General features: G+C 40.8%; 1 pseudogene; it reads left to right on the top strand.

Moving 5' to 3' along the window:
• The window catches only part of LOC137283260 (uncharacterized), a 42,288-nt pseudogene that overhangs the window by 8,157 nt on the left and 12,171 nt on the right, over positions 1-21,960 (top strand).

Genomic DNA, 21,960 nt, shown 5'->3' with positions numbered 1-21,960 from the left:
TGTTCAATCTTTCTAGAAGCTGCTTCACCAAGTAGGTTTTTCCACAGGAGGTCGGCCCAGAAACAATCATGGTAAAGGGGTGTAAGAGTCTAAATTCTTCCTGGGTACTACTTTCCGATGAATGTGGTTGTACTGGTGGTGGCAATTGCGGTGGCGGCGGCGGTGGTAATTGCGGGGGTGGCGGCGGCAGCAATTGCGGTGGCGGCGGCTACGGTGGATTTTCAAAATCATTAATGTGCTTATGTTTCCTGTGTCTCAGCATAACATCTTTCCTTGAAAACCGTCTCTGACAATCTGGACATGTTACCTCCATGGTGGTCCGAGTCTAAATGAGTGGCAACCTCTCTAGCAGCTACTTTTATCCAAAAATCTTTTTTCATTTTCTTTCTTGAAACTGCTTCCGTAGTAGTTTCCCCTGGCTGGATGAACCTTTGCCTTTCTCTCTTCAACTTTGCTTTCGCCTCTTCTACCACTTGTTGAGTCGGGGTCACGAAATTTATCTTAGGTTGTTGTTCTGAGGTTTCTTTCGGTTTATCTTTCTTCCACTCTGGTTCGTACAGTTTCAAAAAGCGATCCACAGACATTTTGGCAGATTTGGAGTGATAAGGATCTCCTTTCCCTTCAGCCCTGAGCATGTAAAATCGAGTCCATTTTTCAGCATCGGGTACAAAGAGTTTGTATCGTGGATTATTCATGATGAATACCAAAACGGGATTGGCTTGAGGTGATGTGTCACTGTCACTGGTCCACAACAAAATGAAGCAAGATTGTCCTCGTGGTCATTTATATCCATGGCTTGGTATAGTATCACTGCTAGTCATAGCTCTAAGCCAATGCTCTATTGAATAACCAAGCATTTTGAATGGCCTCATCTCTAAGTGCATTGACAAACTGTGGTTTCAAAACAAATGCTACGATAGGCATGTTACTGGAGAAAAGACTCTTCCAAAAGCTGTGTGTCGTCCACCGAGGGTAAACTAATCTTCGTAGCACGGCTAGATAGTTATTTCTATAACTTTTCCTCATGAAACGGCGTCTTTCATATCGAGTCACGGGAAATGTTCCTTTTAGTAACCTATTGATAATACCATTGACGGCAAGAATCTGTTCTCTGTTCATGTCTAAGATGTCTTGTCGAATTTCCTCAACATCTTGAAATATTAATATGTCCCTTAAAAATGCGTAATGTTTCAACACGTACCTGGCCATAATTCTAGTCTGATGTCTGATGTCAATGAGTGAACCTCTATTTATACACAGACAACAAATATACTCTCATATTCATTTATTCTCAGACAGTATTTTACATTACAAATCCACATGACCACCCCAACGGGCCATCTCTGTCCGAGGGACTCCCACCAGGGTCAAATAGGGACAGTCTGAAGACCACTTTTCATGTTCGACCCAGGGATCATCATCGACTTCCCAGTTCTTGAGAATGACACCATACTGAACACACTTGCAAGCATCTCCTCTGAGCAAGTATACAAATCCTGCCTGTCCTGCCATGTGACTAGGACGCTGTTTAAGACTGAAAAGAATTCAGCCGTTCTTGGAACTGAGGTTTGAGAGGAATACTGTCCATACATAGGTACCCATCATCATATTCGGTCTTGCCTGTCTCCAGTCCCTGCAATGTTAGGGCCTGTATTTCCCCGCATTCCTCTAGGGCTTTGCAGAACAGGGTGTATACTTGAGGCCCTCGTCGGGGAAGCATATCTAATAAAGCTCTGACCCTGTCGAAGGACAGTTTCTCCATAATGTCCGCTTTTATGAAGACGGTAAGCACACCAAACTGCACGAGTTTGTCGACCAATTCTTCTACGTGCTGTATGGCCTGCACGAGGCCAGAATAATTCTTCCTTAGGGTATCACGGTGCACGGAATCCATTTTCTGTCTTCAAGGTAAACAGCTACCAGTAGAGTCAAGAACATATAGACTGGAGAAGGGACGTTCGGCAAGTGAAGTCGGAATGATCTGATTGGGGGCCTTTTATGATCCCGCTGAGTCTAAAAATAAGTTGTGGGGAATTCCATGTGACTCATACTCTAAATAGAGACACACCGGGTGTTGACATAATAGATCTCCATATACAATAGAGAGGAGTGACTCATGGTCTAAATATAGACACACCATGTGTCCGGGTGTCTCATTATAAATTCAAAATGGCGGATAAATTCTTGAAGTAGCCTGGATACAACATAAGCAAATGTGGGGCCACAAACTTCGCTCCTCAGCCGGGTACTTGTGTTGATGTGACACACAAAACATGCAATGGCTAGCCTGTCCGTTGTCGATGGAGACGATAGAGTTCTGTCTAGACGAAACATTTGCGCATAGCACTGGTGAAGAGGAACTACCTTTCCCGAAGCCTACGGAAATTACCGATGGCTTACGAATGATCACTTTTGAAACAGCTTTACTGGTTCCACAACTAAATGTGACTGCAACCAATCACGAATCCTGAACACTCTCATCATGAAAAGGCCGTAATAGAACAGAGGTTCGTAGGAGGATATGACAAGCATCCTTTGTGGGTGTTGTACGAAACCTCTGCACAGTCCACAGGGATATTATTCCGTAGTCTTGATACGTTAATACGCATTAATAGGGGGTAGCTATATGTCATACACGATATGCCATACATATCTATGTGTCATACACGAAGACTGATGAACATGTTAAGTGTGGTCATCAACATGCAGCTGTAAAGTAGGTCAAGCATCCTCCACTATTTCCCTAACTGTTTGTTGCCTCTACAATACAGATTCCACGACAGTGACCACCACCAGCCTTGACACATGCAGGGACGAAACAACGAGCGCCATCTGTGGCGAGGCAGTAAAGAACGAGAATTACTGTAATCCAAGTAACCCAAACAACAAATGTAAACAATCCTGTGGGCTTTGTGGTACGTATGTTGACTGATTTACTATGTTGATTGATACGCGTCATGCTGTTAGGTCAGGGGGTTCGCTATTGCCAGCTGACTACCCACACTTTTTTCCAAAATTTTCAATATCCCGCAGTTGCGTTTAGCTGAAATTTCTTACAGACCTGTTGAGGGTTTTTTCGTGTTATTTAAGCGGTCACGTTGATGGTGCAGCCCAACTGCCTGCACACTGCTTATAACGTGCAGCACAGGGTTGTTCTCATCCAGTCTGTTACATTGCTGCAATACTGCTAACGCCAAAACTGAACAAAGAAAGAAAAAAGAAAAAAAAAGAAAATAAAGGATCTTACATATGCCTCGGTCGAATACGTATGCGTTCAATTCTGACAAAATATATTACATTCGCAACTATCTCATGCGGCAGTAGGAAGGACAGACAGCATTTTTTTCAGAATCTGTCAGAAAATGTTTTAACACTAAATAACCAGATTCTCAATCTTCTAAGCTTCAGAACAAGTTATCTAAGATTCAGACAAATATTGTGTTCTTTACTAAGAACATAACGAGTGAGTGGAAGGTCCTTACCGGTAACGTTCGCTTGAAATATCCTTATATAGGACAGTTAGCTATCTCTTCAGCCACACGAGCAAACCTCCGACCCGGTCTGCTCCAGTGTCCACTGGAGTCGGGTCGTCTGCTCTGGTAGAACAAAATCAAATCATGACAATTTACCCAAAACGTACAGTTGGCTCAAGATTTAGATGTGTTAGTAATCCGATGGACTAATTCCCTCCCCAAATTTATCCTTCTAAACTAGAAACCAAAGGAGATCAGTAAAACCGTCTCATCAGTTTCCTAATTAGAACACATGAGACACAACACCAACACATTACGGGACGAATGTATGGATATCATTACAGCCAATGGAAGTTACTGTAACTCAACAAACAAAAACAATCAGTGTAAATGTCGTATGGCCTCTGTGGTAAGTATTCCGTTACTAATAGTTACCATTGAAATCTTCTATGAAGAACCAGTGCTTGGACCCGTTAAGATCCGCGGTAGAACAGGTGATCAATAAAACATTCTTGTCACAAAAGGCAACTATGCTTGTCGTAAGAGACGACTAACGGGATCAGGTGGTCAGGCTCGCTGACTTGGTTAACACATGTCATCAGTTCCCAGTTGCCCAGATCGATGCTCATGCTGGTGATCAAAGGATTATCTGGTCCAGGCTGGATTATTTACAGACTGCGACCTAGTAACTTGAATACTGCTTAATAAAACTTTACTCATTCACTCACTAACCCGAATCACACCCAACACAATCCCAGCCGGTCTCTACACAACACCAAACACTTCCACCAATACGTGCATCTTGATTCCAAACACCCCTTTAGAACAAAAAACTGTTGAAATCGCCATCCTCGCCCGACAAGCCATCAACCTCTATGTGTCAGCTTTCACTGTGGCGAGTACCGTGTGGGTGAAAGTTACCTGACTGACTGTAGATATCAGCATCAAAGAGTAGTAACTGTTGATATCTTTCACCAAGACAGCCATTTCAGACCCCATCATCATCTGTAGGTTTGTCTCTCCAGAGATTATAGACGTATCTAGACCTGTTGCTCTGCTAGTGTTACGCACAAACAGATGCATACACCACGGAGTCAGTGTTTCGTAGTCCAGGAGGTTTCGATGTAGGCTGGATGTCTGCTTGACAATTGTGTCTTTGTTGAATTATATCCAGGTGGAGAGAGTACCTCTGCCCCATGTAGAGACGAGGTGGGGCGGGACGAATGTATGGATATCATTACAGCCAATGGAAGTTACTGTAACTCAACAATCAAAAACAATCAGTGTAAAATGTCGTGTGGCCTCTGTGGTAAGTATTCCGTTACTAATAGTTACCATTGAAATCTTCTATGAAGAACCAGTGCCTGGATCCGTTAAGATTCGGAGTAGAATAGATGTAGTAGAACAAGGCCGGGCGGGACAACTTAGGAATGGCCAGCGAGTCCTAACTTGACACAGAAGGGAGCAAGCTACAAAGACATATTTTATATCATTGGAAAGATCTCGAGGAGATGAACACGAAAGGTTTATGTGCCAGTGTGTTCACGTGTTAATAAGCTCACAAATTGGCTCTGAAAATGCTTTTCTGCAGAAATTTCTGGCAGAAATTTTTATTTCTCCAGAAATTTCTGGGATAAATTTTAATTTCCCATTCAAGAATGACTAATGTGGTACAATATCCCCTTTATATTTGTTATTCCTACTTTTTTTCACCAAGACCCTAGTGAGTGAATTATCGTCCCACCATGACAGCAGCTAGTGAGAAAAGTTGACTGGCGTGTTTTCGTAACAAAGGCCAGTGGTTGAAATGTTAAATTGCATAAAAGTGTTTGTGATGATGATAGTTTATATCACTGTTCTAATGTACCGTCGGCATATTCCCAGTTACATGTTTTTCAAACAGGAATAGAAAGATTTATGTTGGTCACTCGTGGATTCGTACAAAATACAGCTTTAAACGGTTTGAAAATATTCCAATCATTATGATTCATTCATCCACTTCTAAGCATACGCAATAGAAGAAGTTGTTATCCATAACTATTATATACTGAAATGTTGGGGTTTGTACATACAGGCCTTGAAACTGACAATCTGAGTTTGCACCCAGTTCCGTCCGACCCAGTCATCCGGGAAAAATGGAGGTAGTTTGTTTGCAACCCACAGACGTAATAACATGTCATGTGTACAGGAATCGCACCCGCCTGTCTGTGTAATTACATAATGTGACAGAGACAGAACCCAGGTGCACGAGCCATAAATCATTGTTTATGGTGTATAGCCTGACAGGTGTTAAGTTGGTCAATGATTGAAGTTGAGTATTGCATATTGTCATTAGCAGACAAGCAGAGTGACAGGTGACAATAAACAGACATTGCGCTTTGTCTTTGACATAGGCTGCTTGTCACAATCAATATATTTTCTATGTTTCCATATACATGATTTAAAACATTTCAGTTTTCAGGCTGAACAGTGAAATTAGCATTTCTAATACTACACATTTTTTTTAAAACATGGGTCGCAAATATGCAGGTACTGTAACAGTGTGTTGTTATTACTGCCGAGCCAGGATGCTTGTAACCACAACAAACATCTCTTGTTCTCCCACTTCGACCGCAAAGATAATCTTGCACACATCACTTGTGTTTATACGAGTTGGCTTCCCGGTTCAAGCTAATCACTGTACATGTGCTGTGGGTGGTGAAGCGTTTTTTAATCGCGTTATTTTTCAACTTCATAACTTTAATTTGCATTTTTGATAATTTGTTACTGAACCGAATCAGAATCTGCAAAGAACTGTTTTGTGTTGCATGTGACCTTGAACAGACAAGACGCACTGGATATACTCTATAAAACGTCTATTGTCCATGCAGCACCAACTGGCATTGTTTCGGTGTATTCCACGAGTGGCCGCTCTCTGGCTTGCACAATTATTTACCACGGTGTCCACTCAAGGACAACCGAACCGGAACGATGACCGCTTATAGAGACAACCTGATAAACCACCAATTAACAATTAACGAGGCAATTACATTTTCGCGGGTATTGTCACTTTGAACGCTCAGGCATTGTCGCATAGGTATTGTTTATCATCTCATCTGGTACGCTGGTCTTTTCGGGCATGTTGATAAATTCAAATTATGGCTCACATGTCTTACATTGTTATTATTGCATGTATGTAGTATATGTCCGGTTTCGCCTCTATTCGCCTTCAACCCCTATCGCATACAAAATCAATGTAGGCTTATTAGGATTAGAAAATGCACTCCAGTACTTTTAAATTAATCTTTCACGACGTGAATCCACTAAGAAGTTACAACTGTGTTATAATGAAGCGGATGGGAATAATGCATAAGCCTTTTAAATTGTAAAAGCTATAATGAAATACGGTCAAATTCACACTGTAAAATTGTCTGGTACTAATAGGCGTTAAACAGGGAAAACGACATCATTAAAAGAAAGTCTATATTAAATTATATAACGATGGTGTTTAATCTTATTCAACTAAAATAATTCTGGTAGCGAAACCAAAATATTAGATCAGTTGATCACGCTAAGTGCTTATCACTTGGATTAAGCATAAAACTACCACTCACGCAGCAGTATCATTACTTATACTCTCTAACTTTGTTAAATTAAGATCATTCTGGTAGTGAAATAAAAATTTCTGCCAGAAATTTCTGCAGGAAAAAAAATTTCTACAGAACTTTCTGTAGAAATAAAAATTCCTGCCAGAAATTTCTGTAGAAATAAAATTTTCTGCCAGAAATTTCTGTAGAAATAAAAATTTCTGCCAGAAATTTCTGGAGAAATGCATTTTCAGAGCCCATTTGTGAGCTTATTAACACGTGAACACACTGGCACATAAACTTTTCGTGTTCATCTCCTCGAGATCTTTCAAATGATATAAAATATGTTTTTGTAGCTTCCTCCCTTCTGTGTGTCAAGTTAGGACTCGCTGGCCATTCCTAAGTTGTCCCGCCCGGCCTTAAACCCATTCTTGTCACAAAAGGCAACTATGCTTGCCGTTAGAGACGACTGACGGGATCAGGTGGTCAGACTCGCTGACTTGGTTAACACAATCATGTCATCGGTTCCCTGTTTCTCAGATCGATGCTCATGCTGGTAATCAAAGGATACTCATTCACCCGCTCACTCACTCTTTCAATGTCTGTAGACACAGCGGAACACTTTCAGTGTGTTTTTAAGCCACATTATCACTATAGGCTATTGCAGTGAAAGCAACTGTCCTTAGGTGTGCTGGCACAGACGTGATTCATTTGGCGATGCCATGTACAGCTGTAGGCACTATATGACGTCATCTGTCTTTAACATATGTCATTGTATGACGTCATCTGTTTTACAGAGAGCAAGTATGATGGCAAATGATATTTTGAATCTTTGAAAACAAGTAAAACGTGTGTTTGATATTGTGGAAAAGTGTTTAGGAACATCTAAAGATATATTTGTTGACGTGTTTGCTTGCAAAGTCAACTTCACGTTTAGAATGACTCTGTAGTGTGTCCTTAGAGACAAGACTGCATGATATGATGCCCAAGTACGTGGAATGGGCCATAATTAACAATCGAAGAGATAGAAAGAGCCTCTGTGATGATGCACGTGGGGTGGAAATACAGTGTTGCTGCCAAAGCCCTACGATACCACCGTATCGCGCTTAAAAAAGATTTATTCAGCTTCAGAGAGACTGGGGTCCCCGTAAACAAACAAAACAGTGGGCGTGAATGCATAACAACGATTGGTGAAGATAAATAAGTACCTCCACCATTAAGGAAGGAGGGTAACATTTCCTTTGAAGTTTAATGTATGTCCATTCCTCTTGCTGTCCCATTCTTGTGTACAAACACATGCATACACCACGGAGTCAGTGTTTCATAGTCCAGGAGGTTTCGATGTAGGCTGGATGTCTGCTTGACAATTGTGTCTTTGTTGAATTATATCCAGGTGGAGAGAGTACCTCTGCCCCGTGTAGAGACGAGGTGGGACGGGACGAATGTATGGATATAATTACAGCCAATGGAAGTTACTGTAACTCAACAATCAAAAACAATCAGTGTAAAATGTCGTGTGGCCTCTGTGGTAAGTATTCCGTTACTAACAGTTACCATTGAAATCTTCTATGAAGAACCAGTGCCTGGATCCGTTAAGATTCGGGGTACAATAGATGTTCAGTAACCCATTCTTGTCACAAAAGGCAACTATGCTTGTCGTTAGAGACGACTAACGGGATCAGGTGGTCAGGCTCGCTGACTTGGTTAACACATGTCATCGGTTCCCAGTTGCCCAGATCGATGCTCATGCTGGTGATCAAAAGATTATCTGGTCCAGACTGGATTATTTACAGACTGCGACCACGTAACTTGAATATTGCTGAGTTCGGCGTAAAACTTTACTCACTCACTCTTTCAATGATTGTAGACACAGTTAAACACTTTCAGTGTGTCTTTAAGCCATATTGTCGTGATAGGTTATTGCAGTGAAGGCATTTGTGTGCCCAGGTGTGCCTGTAGGGATGTGATTGATTTGGCAATGCAATATACAGGCATTGTATGACGGCATCTCTATATATCTTTGAATGTGGTCATCAGTTTTAGAGCGAGCACGTATGATAGTGATTGATATTTTGTATCTGTTTATATGAGTTTCATGAATGTGAGATCAATGTGTTTATGAATATGTCTGTTGCTAGCACTGGAAGCGGTAAATAGACTAGGTTTAGGGTATATGTAATATCGTAAAAGGCTAGTAAGTGAAGTTTTCGATAAGGGTTTTCTTGTCATTTTCTAGAAACCAACAGCCATCTCAGAGATAGCTATGACTTGGAGATTACGATAATGTGTGTATATTGGTCTGGGCATCTTGAAAGGTGGATAATGATGTTGTCATTTATGCATGTTTGTTTGTATCAATATCATGAATTCTGGATAAACGAGGTTGTGACAATGTGTGTTTGTTTGTAGAAACACATTCAGGCATATTCGTTGAGCCTGACACGTGCAAGGATGACCTGAAGGAGTGTGCAGACATCATCAAAAACAATGGGAGTTACTGTGATCCTATGAACGTCAACAATCAGTGTAAACTGACTTGTGGACTCTGTCGTAAGTATCAATATGAGTTTATATATAATGCCATAGTTTTGTCTTGAATTGATCAAATTGTAGGAAATATGAAGTGGGTTCCTTAAAACATAGTGACGACATCATAATCAATCTCCTACCACCAAGACCGTTGCGACTTCTCAGGTAACAGTAGCTTGACGCTAATTCAACGTCCCGCAACGCGACCAGCAATTCTACATGACCAAGCCATCCTTTTGCCACACCGTAACCAACAGCACCCGCGTGTCCAGTTCACTATAAAACAGAAAAATGGCCAGCTTGCTTTTTAGGTGGCCCCGTAACCCGAATCACACCCAACACAATCCCAGCCGGTCTCTACACAACGCCAAACACTTCCACCAATACGTGCATCTTGATTCCAAACACCCCTTTAGAACAAAAAACTGTTGAAATCGCCATCCTCGCCCGACAAGCCATCAACCTCTATGTGTCAGCTTTCACTGTGGCGAGTACCGTATGGGTGAAAGTTACCTGACTGACTGTAGATATCAGCATCAAAGAGTAGTTGATATCTTTCACCAAGACAGCCATTTCAGACCCCATCATCATCTGTAGGTTTGTCTCTCCAGAGATTATAGACGTATCTAGACCTGTTGCTCTGCTAGTGTTACGCACAAACAGATGCATACACCACGGAGTCAGTGTTTCGTAGTCCAGGAGGTTTCGATGTAGGCTGGATGTCTGCTTGACAATTGTGTCTTTGTTGAATTATATCCAGGTGGAGAGAGTACCTCTGCCCCGTGTAGAGACGAGGTGGGACGGGACGAATGTATGGATATCATTACAGCCAATGGAAGTTACTGTAACTCAACAAACAAAAACAATCAGTGTAAAGTGTCGTGTGGCCTCTGTGGTAAGTATTCCGTTACTAATAGTTACCATTGAAATCTTCTATGAAGAACCAGTGCCTGGATCCGTTAAGATTCGGAGTAGAATAGATGTAGTAGAACAAGGCCGGGCGGGACAACTTAGGAATGGCCAGCGAGTCCTAACTTGACACAGAAGGGAGCAAGCTACAAAGACATATTTTATATCATTGGAAAGATCTCGAGGAGATGAACACGAAAGGTTTATGTGCCAGTGTGTCCACGTGTTAATAAGCTCACAAATTGGCTCTGAAAATGCTTTTCTGCAGAAATTTCTGGCAGAAATTTTTATTTCTCCAGAAATTTCTGGGATAAATTTTTATTTCCCATTCAAGAATGACTAATGTGGTACAATATCCCCTTTATATTTGTTATTCCTACTTTGTTTCACGAAGACCCTAGTGAGTGAATTATCGTCCCATCATGACAGCAGCTAGTGAGAAAAGTTGACTGGCGTGTTTTCGTAACAAAGGCCAGTGGTTGAAATGTTAAATTGCATAAATGTGTTTGTGATGATGATAGTTTATATCACTGTTCTAATGTACCGTCGGCATATTCCCAGTTACATGTTTTTCAAACAGGAATAGAAAGATTTATGTTGGTCACTCGTGGATTCGTACAAAATACAGCTTTAAACGGTTTGAAAATATTCCAATCATTATGATTCATTCATCCACTTCTAAGCATACGCAATAGAAGAAGTTGTTATCCATAACTATTATATACTGAAATGTTGGGGTTTGTACATACAGGCCTTGAAACTGACAATCTGAGTTTGCACCCAGTTCCGTCCGACCCAGTCATCCGGGAAAAATGGAGGTAGTTTGTTTGCAACCCACAGACGTAATAACATGTCATGTGTACAGGAATCGCACCCGCCTGTCTGTGTAATTACATAATGTGACAGAGACAGAACCCAGGTGCACGAGCCATAAATCATTGTTTATGGTGTATAGCCTGACAGGTGTTAAGTTGGTCAATGATTGAAGTTGAGTATTGCATATTGTCATTAGCAGACAAGCAGAGTGACAGGTGACAATAAACAGACATTGCGCTTTGTCTTTGACATAGGCTGCTTGTCACAATCAATATATTTTCTATGTTTCCATATACATGATTTAAAACATTTCAGTTTTCAGGCTGAACAGTGAAATTAGCATTTCTAATACTACACATTTTTTTTAAAACATGGGTCGCAAATATGCAGGTACTGTAACAGTGTGTTGTTATTACTGCCGAGCCAGGATGCTTGTAACCACAACAAACATCTCTTGTTCTCCCACTTCGACCGCAAAGATAATCTTGCACACATCACTTGTGTTTATACGAGTTGGCTTCCCGGTTCAAGCTAATCACTGTACATGTGCTGTGGGTGGTGAAGCGTTTTTTAATCGCGTTATTTTTCAACTTCATAACTTTAATTTGCATTTTTGATAATTTGTTACTGAACCGAATCAGAATCTGCAAAGAACTGTTTTGTGTTGCATGTGACCTTGAACAGACAAGACGCACTGGATATACTCTATAAAACGTCTATTGTCCATGCAGCACCAACTGGCATTGTTTCGGTGTATTCCACGAGTGGCCGCTCTCTGGCTTGCACAATTATTTACCACGGTGTCCACTCAAGGACAACCGAACCGGAACGATGACCGCTTATAGAGACAACCTGATAAACCACCAATTAACAATTAACGAGGCAATTACATTTTCGCGGGTATTGTCACTTTGAACGCTCAGGCATTGTCGCATAGGTATTGTTTATCATCTCATCTGGTACGCTGGTCTTTTCGGGCATGTTGATAAATTCAAATTATGGCTCACATGTCTTACATTGTTATTATTGCATGTATGTAGTATATGTCCGGTTTCGCCTCTATTCGCCTTCAACCCCTATCGCATACAAAATCAATGTAGGCTTATTAGGATTAGAAAATGCACTCCAGTACTTTTAAATTAATCTTTCACGACGTGAATCCACTAAGAAGTTACAACTGTGTTATAATGAAGCGGATGGGAATAATGCATAAGCCTTTTAAATTGTAAAAGCTATAATGAAATACGGTCAAATTCACACTGTAAAATTGTCTGGTACTAAACAGGGAAAACGACATCATTAAAAGAAAGTCTATATTAAATTATATAACGATGGTGTTTAATCTTATTCAACTAAAATAATTCTGGTAGCGAAACCAAAATATTAGATCAGTTGATCACGCTAAGTGCTTATCACTTGGATTAAGCATAAAACTACCACTCACGCAGCAGTATCATTACTTATACTCTCTAACTTTGTTAAATTAAGATCATTCTGGTAGTGAAATAAAAATTTCTGCCAGAAATTTCTGCAGGAAAAAAAATTTCTACAGAACTTTCTGTAGAAATAAAAATTCCTGCCAGAAATTTCTGTAGAAATAAAATTTTCTGCCAGAAATTTCTGTAGAAATAAAAATTTCTGCCAGAAATTTCTGGAGAAATGCATTTTCAGAGCCCATTTGTGAGCTTATTAACACGTGAACACACTGGCACATAAACTTTTCGTGTTCATCTCCTCGAGATCTTTCAAATGATATAAAATATGTTTTTGTAGCTTCCTCCTTTCTGTGTGTCAAGTTAGGACTCGCTGGCCATTCCTAAGTTGTCCCGCCCGGCCTTAAACCCATTCTTGTCACAAAAGGCAACTATGCTTGCCGTTAGAGACGACTGACGGGATCAGGTGGTCAGACTCGCTGACTTGGTTAACACAATCATGTCATCGGTTCCCTGTTTCTCAGATCGATGCTCATGCTGGTAATCAAAGGATACTCATTCACCCGCTCACTCACTCTTTCAATGTCTGTAGACACAGCGGAACACTTTCAGTGTGTTTTTAAGCCACATTATCACTATAGGCTATTGCAGTGAAAGCAACTGTCCTTAGATGTGCTGGCACAGACGTGATTCATTTGGCGATGCCATGTACAGCTGTAGGCACTATATGACGTCATCTGTGTTTAACATATGTCATTGTATGACGTCATCTGTTTTACAGAGAGCAAGTATGATGGCAAATGATATTTTGAATCTTTGAAAACAAGTAAAACGTGTGTTTGATATTGTGGAAAAGTGTTTAGGAATATCTAAAGATATATTTGTTGACGTGTTTGCTTGCAAAGTCAACTTCACGTTTAGAATGACTCTGTAGTGTGTCCTTAGAGACAAGACTGCATGATATGATGCCCAAGTACGTGGAATGGGCCATAATTAACAATCGAAGAGATAGAAAGAGCCTCTGTGATGATGCACGTGGGGTGGAAATACAGTGTTGCTGCCAAAGCCCTACGATACCACCGTATCGCGCTTAAAAAAGATTTATTCAGCTTCAGAGAGACTGGGGTCCCCGTAAACAAACAAAACAGTGGGCGTGAATGCATAACAACGATTGGTGAAGATAGATAATTACCTCCACCATTAAGGAAGGAGGGTAACATTTCCTTTGAAGTTCAATGTATGTCCTTTCCTCTTGCTGTCCCATTGTTGTGTACAAACAGATGCATACACCACGGAGTCAGTGTTTCATAGTCCAGGAGGTTTCGATGTAGGCTGGATGTCTGCTTGACAATTGTGTCTTTGTTGAATTATATCCAGGTGGAGAGAGTACCTCTGCCCCATGTAGAGACGAGGTGGGACGGGACGAATGTATGGATATCATTACAGCCAATGGAAGTTACTGTAACTCAACAAACAAACACAATCAGTGTAAAATGTCGTGTGGCCTCTGTGGTAAGTATTCCGTTACTAATAGTTACCATTGAAATCTTCTATGAAGAACCAGTGCCTGGATCCGTTAAGATTCGGGGTACAATAGATGTTCAGTAACCCATTCTTGTCACAAAAGGCAACTATGCTTGTCGTTAGAGACGACTAACGGGATCAGGTGGTCAGGCTCGCCGACTTGGTTAACACATGTCATCGGTTCCCAGTTGCCCAGATCGATGCTCATGCTGGTGATCAAAAGATTATCTGGTCCAGACTGGATTATTTACAGACTACGACCACGTAACTTGAATATTGCTGATTTCGGCGTAAAACTTTACTCACTCACTCACTCACTCTTTCAATGATTGTAGACACAGTTAAACACTTTCAGTGTGTCTTTAAGCCATATTGTCGTGATAGGTTATTGCAGTGAAGGCATTTGTGTGCCCAGGTGTGCCTGTAGGGATGTGATTGATTTGGCAATGCAATATACAGGCATTGTATGGCGGCATCTCTATATATCTTTGAATGTGGTCATCAGTTTTAGAGCGAGCACGTATGATAGTGATTCATATTTTGTATCTGTTTATATGCGTTTCATGAATGTGAGATCAATGTGTTTATGAATATGTCTGTTGCTAGCACTGGAAGCGGTAAATAGACTAGGTTTAGAGTATATGTAGTATCGTAAAAGGCTAGTAAGTGAAGTTTTCGATAAGGGTTTTCTTGTCATTTTCTAGAAACCAACAGCCATCTCAGAGATAGCTATGACTTGGAGATTACGATAATGTGTGTATATTGGTCTGGGCATCTTGAAAGGTGGATAATGATGTTGTCATTTATGCATGTTTGTTTGTATCAATATCATGAATTCTGGATAAACGAGGTTGTGACAATGTGTGTTTGTTCGTAGAAACACATTCAGACATATTCGTTGAGCCTGACACGTGCAAGGATGACCTGAAGGAGTGTGCAGACATCATCAAAAACAATGGGAGTTACTGTGATCCTATGAACGTCAACAATCAGTGTAAACTGACTTGTGGACTCTGTCGTAAGTATCAATGTGAGTTTATATATAATGCCATTGTATTGTCTTGAATTGATCAAATTGTAGGAAATATGAAGTGGGTTCCTTAAAACATAGTGACGACATCATAATCAATCTCCTACCACCAAGACCGTTGCGACTTCTCAGGTAACAGTAGCTTGACGCTAATTCAACGTCCCGCAACGCGACCAGCAATTCTACATGACCACGCCATCCTTTTGCCACACCGTAACCAACAGCACCCGCGTGTCCAGTTCACCATAAAACAGAAGAATGGCCAGCTTGCTTTTTAGGTGGCCCCGTAACCCGAATCACACCCAAAACAATCCCAGCCGGTCTCTACACAACACCAAACACTTCCACCAATACGTGCATCTTGATTCCAAACACCCCTTTAGAACAAAAAACTGTTGAAATCGCCATCCTCGCCCGACAAGCCATCAACCTCTATGTGTCAGCTTTCACTGTGGCGAGTACCGTATGGGTGAAAGTTACCTGACTGACTGTAGATATCAGCATCAAAGAGTAGTTGATATCTTTCACCAAGACAGCCATTTCAGACCCCATCATCATCTGTAGGTTTGTCTCTCCAGAGATTATAGACGTATCTAGACCTGTTGCTCTGCTAGTGTTACGCACAAACAGATGCATACACCACGGAGTCAGTGTTTCGTAGTCCAGGAGGTTTCGATGTAGGCTGGATGTCTGCTTGACAATTGTGTCTTTGTTGAATTATATCCAGGTGGAGAGAGTACCTCTGCCCCATGTAGAGACGAGGTGGGACGGGACGAATGTATGGATATCATTACAGCCAATGGAAGTTACTGTAACTCAACAAACAAAAACAATCAGTGTAAAGTGTCGTGTGGTCTCTGTGGTAAGTATTCCGTTACTAATAGTTACCATTGAAATCTTCTATGAAGAACCAGTGCCTGGATCCGTTAAGATTCGGGGTAGAACAGGTGTTCAGCTGACCATTTTCAGTATGTTTTTAAACATATTGTCGTGGTAGGATAATACAGTGAAGGCTATTGTGTACCTAGGTGTACCTGTACAGATGCTATCGCTTTCGCAATGGCATGTACGACCGTTGTATTTCCCCATGTATGTTTAACAAATAACAAAGCATTGTGTGGCGCCATCTGTCTTACAGAGAAGAAGCATGACCGTACATATTATTTAGTATCTGTTTTTGCCTGAGCACCATGAATGTGGGATCAATGTGTATGAATATGTCTGTTTGTTATTAGCACTGGAAACGCTGAATAAAAGAAGCTTATATTGTTCATAGCACCGTAAGAGGTCGATAAACGATGTTTTAAATGAAAGTTTTCTTCTCAGTTTCAGGTTGTGAGTGATTGAGTTACGATTTTAAGTCAGATATTTCTGCCATATCATGACTACAAACAAGTTATCGTTTACAATAGAGAAAGGAGGATTATGAAATATAAACTCTCATCAAAGGACAGTAAAACAGCCAGTATATCACGGATTTCTAGTAATCACCACTAACATACATTAACTACAGGTGACAATACAGTAGGAAAACAGGCTATAACTATTTTCACCAACTCAAACTAGATCACTGTGCTAGGGGTCATCATATTCTAGTAGCCACCAGCCGTCATGATGAATGTTGAATAATGGAGAATACGGCAATGTGTGTATATTTGTCTGAGCATCATGAAAGGTGGATAAATGATGTTGTCACAATGCATGTTTGTTTGTATCAATGTCATGAATTCTGGATAAACGAGGTTGTGACGATGTGTGTTTGTTCGTAGAAACACATTCAGACACGCTCGTTGAGCCTGACACGTGCAAGGATGACCTGAAGCAGTGTGCAGACATTATCAAGAACAATAGGAGTTACTGTGATCCTATGAACGCCAACAATCAGTGTAAACTGACTTGTGGACTCTGTCGTAAGTATCACCATATGTTCTTCAATGATGTTCTTGTATTGATGAAACTATAAGGAATATGGAGTAAGTTCGTTAAGACACCGACAAATGTGTCGACAAATGTGTGGCCTGACGTCAGTGTTAACGTCCCACAAAAGCAGCCCTCCTGTCACAGAAGTGCCACGCACATCGGAACTCATGACAGGAATACGTGATCAGCCATGATACTCATTAACGTCTGACTGTTGGCAATTTGACGATTCATGAGTAAACATCAACGTAGGATAGGTGTTAAACGTACTTACGACTTCAAATGTCTTGTCACCTATGAATGAAAGTTTAGAATTGAACATTATGCTCCGACCTACATATTTCGTAATCACTGAGTAACATATTCGAAATTTACAACTGATTCAGTTAACAAATCATGTGTAATGTTTCCGTTATGTTTATAAACTGAACATACAAATAACACTAAAATTTTCGACTGCGTATAAAACATAGCTCGAAATGAACCATACAATATCTTCAACTGAATATACAAGTAGCTTCAACTGAATATACAAGTAGCTTCAACTGAATATACAAGTAGCTTCGACAGAACATACTAATGTACATTGTATTTAAAAGAATATACCAACAGTTTCAACTGAACTATACCAATAGCTTCAACTTAATATACCATCAGCCTAAATATACTAATACCTTTAATTTAACAAATACGTAGCTTTAATTCAATCTATCAATATGTAAATAAATATCAACAGTTTCAACTAAATAGGTTTATCACTCAGAAGAAGACCACGCCACACTGCCCCACAGCATTCAACCCAACACTCATAACCGCTGCAAAACACACAGAACATCACATCATGCAATACTATACAGTTCCACAACACCGCACCATGGGACATCCGACTGCACCACAACACAAAGCATGTCACGCCACGCTGCACAACACAAGACAACCTAGGCACTGCACAATACAACACATCTTGTTCACATGTGTCCACATTTGTGTTCTTCCTGATTTCAGACGATACATGTAGTGACATCTTGCCCTTGAATCTCTGTTCGGAACTTATCAAGAAAGAGAAGTATTGTTCTTTGCAAAATGGTTGCAGAATGTCGTGTGGATTATGTAATAAAGGTAAGCAACGACTCGACTGGGTACCTATGGACTGATGCTTGAGACATTCAACTGGATGTTTCGGCAATTTGTGTTCTTAATTCATTTCGTCAAATCACCTAGATTCATGTTTAGCACTCAGGTACACAATTCACTTAAGATGGTACTCGCCGTTCATAGGTTCTAGTGGACGAACGTACCCTCTCTTTATAAGTCTTAGTGCAGGAACATACTCACAGTCTATAGGTTCTGGTACAAGCACGTACCCACAGTCTGTAGATTCTAGTGCGAGAACGTACTCATATTCCATAGGTTCTAGTGCAAAGACGTATTCACAGTCCATAGTTTCTAGTGCGAGGACTTACTCACAGTTTAGACTATTTACATCTTCCAGCACAATGACGTTCTCACGGTTTGCAGGATCTAGTGCAATCACGTTCTCACAGTTTGCAGGATCTAGTGCAATGACGTTCTCACAGTTTACAGGTTCTAGTGCAATGGCGTTCTCACAGTTTGCAGGAGCTAGTGCAATGCCGTTCTCACAGTTTGCAGGAGCTAGCGCAATGCCGTTCTCACAGTTTGCAGGGTCTAGTGCAATTGCGTACTCACAGTCTATAGGTTCTAGTGCAAGGACGTGCCCAAAGTTTAAAGGGTCTAGTGCAAGGACGTACTCACTATTTACAGGATCTAGTGCAAGGACGTACTCACAGTTTATAGGGTCTGTTGCAAGGACATACTCACAGTTTATACCACTTCATAGGTTCAACTCAAGGACGTACTCACAGTTTACAGGTTCTAGTGCAAGGACATACTCACAGTTTACAGGTTCTATTGCAATGACGTCGACGTTCTCACTGTTTGCAGGTGCTAGTGCAATTACGTACTCACAGTCTATAGGTTCCGGTGCAAGGACATACCCGTAGTTTTCAGTGTCTAGAGGAGGACTTACATCCTTAAGTCTGTTTATCATTGTATGTAACACAGCACTGTAGTCTACACTTATCCTGTACAAACCAATGTGTACCATCTTATGTAACAGAACTGTATATTCTGCACAGTATTTTGTATAACGCAACGTACATTATAAGTTGCACGCTTCTTCTAATACGCTAGCATTCTAATACTCTAATATCTGCATTAATTTGGCTGTGTATTGATAACGTCTTTGGGAGAAATAGAAAATAAGGACATGGAACATCCAAAGCTGTTGAGTAAAATCCCTACCCACTAACCTCAAAGACCTTAAAATCAGGAAGCTCCAAGAAGGTATCTACATCAAAAGACTACAGCCATCATCCAACTCTGACCAAAGTTTCATACATCATTTTCTTAGTCTTTTTTCAAACCAAAATGTCCACCTCACTGTAATAAACAAACTGTTCATCCAAATAATGCTATTCCTCCTTGATATATCATCAGAGAAATATTATTAATCATTTTTAAAAATTACATTTTGTGACGTTTTTTTTACTCAGTATATATTACGATATTCCGCACTGCATGTGTGTATGAAAGGTATTACGATATTCCGCACTGCATGTATGTATATAAGATATCACAACATTCCACACTGTATGCAAGATATCACAATATTCCATACTGCCTATGTGTATGTAAGATACCACAATATTCCACAATGCAAATGTGTATGTAAGATATCATGATATTCCCCACTGCATATATGTATGAAAGATATCACACAGTATATGTGTATGTAAGATGTCATGATATTCCACTCTGCATATGTGTATGTAAGATATTATGATATTCCACTCTGCATATTGTAGGTAAGTTGTAATGATATTCTACCCTCGTACGGCACAGCACTCTATTTTAAGCCGTGTACCCATGGGGTAAATTGATGAGCGGCCCGTGTCACTAAGCAAATGAAATCAACTGACGTCTCCAAGCTTGTCCGGGTCACCGTGTCAAGATGTCTGTGAAGATTAGCGGAGTCTGTATTAACAGCAAAGCTACTGGATTACGGTTAAACGACTGACTGTAAAATTACTTTTGTAACGGCAGAGGTAATTCAGACCACGGAAGCGTAATGGGGCCTCGGTGATTTTTTTCTTTCTTTTTTTTTGCGGTACTATCTCCTACGTAGGTGATACTATCACGTAGGAGATACTAAGTCCTGCGTAGCTGATAGTACGTCCTACGTAGGAGGTACTAAGTCCTACATGGGATATACTAACTTCTACGTAAGAGGTAGTAAGTCCTACGATGGAGGTATGGAGCTCATACATAGGACTTAGTATCTCCTACGTAGGACTTACTAGCACATACATCGGACTTAGTATCTCCTACGTAGGACTTACTAGCTCATACACAGGACTTAGTATCTCCTACGTAGGACTTACTAGCACATACATAGGACTTAGTATCTCCTACGTAGGACTTACTAGCTCATACATAGGACTTAGTATCTCCTACGTAGGACTTACTAGCTCATACATAGGACTTAGTATCTCCTACGTAGGACTTACTAGCACATACATAGGACTTAGTATCTCCTACGTAGGACTTACTAGCTCATACACAGGACTTAGTATCTCCTACGTAGGACTTACTAGCACATACACAGGACTTAGTATCTCCTACGTAGGACTTACTAGCACATACATAGGACTTAGTATCTCCTACGTATGACTTACTAGCTCATACATAGGACTTAGTATCTCCTACGTAGGACTTACTAGCTCATACATAGGACTTAGTATCTCCTACGTAGGACTTACTAGCTCATACATAGGACTTAGTATCTCCTACGTAGGACTTACTAGCTCATACACAGGACTTAGTATTCCTACGTAGGACTTACTAGCACATACACAGGACTTAGTATCTCCTACGTAGGACTTACTAGCACATACATAGGACTTAGTATCTCCTACGTAGGACTTACTAGCACATACATAGGACTTAGTATCTCCTACGTAGGACTTACTAGCTCATACATAGGACTTAGTATCTCCTACGTAGGACTTACTAGCACATACATAGGACTTAGTATCTCCTACGTAGGACTTACTAGCTCATACACAGGACTTAGTATCTCCTACGTAGACTACGGAAGCGTAGTAGGATCACGGTGAAAATGTCCTTTTGTTGGTGTCACTATCACCTATGCAGCACTTAGTATCTCCTATGTAGGTGTTAGTCACACCACGTTTCTTGTTTGTTTGTTTGTTTTACCACGGCCCTACTACGCTTCCGTATCAAAGAACACTCACTATGTCACATCTTGTGTTGTGTAGACGGCACGCCAGGGACCCGGACCTCTCCAGGAAACGTGACAACCGATGGATATGTCAGTCCATTTCCTACAGCACTGAACCAAACTTCGGAAAACGTCACAACACTGAATCAAACCTCGGACAATGTCACAACCCATGGCCAGACCTCGGACAGTGTCACAACGGCTACTGGGATTTACCCTTCTTTGACAACATCAAACGGTACCATGGAAGTCTCAACTACTGACCCCAATAGTCAAAGGATAAATAGCTCCGAACATGTCCAGCAAACAAACTCGAGATACAACGAATCCAGGCCCGTATCTTATGAAACCATCCGATTTAACCAATCCAAAGGTAAGGAAGCTTAAAGCAAATACATAGAGCTTAGTGTCTACTGGTTCAGATGATGCAGGTGAGCGG

Source organism: Haliotis asinina, chromosome 5, assembly GCF_037392515.1.
Source record: "Haliotis asinina isolate JCU_RB_2024 chromosome 5, JCU_Hal_asi_v2, whole genome shotgun sequence".
Classification (NCBI taxonomy): domain Eukaryota; kingdom Metazoa; phylum Mollusca; class Gastropoda; order Lepetellida; family Haliotidae; genus Haliotis; species Haliotis asinina.
This window is presented reverse-complemented; position numbering and strand designations above follow the sequence as displayed.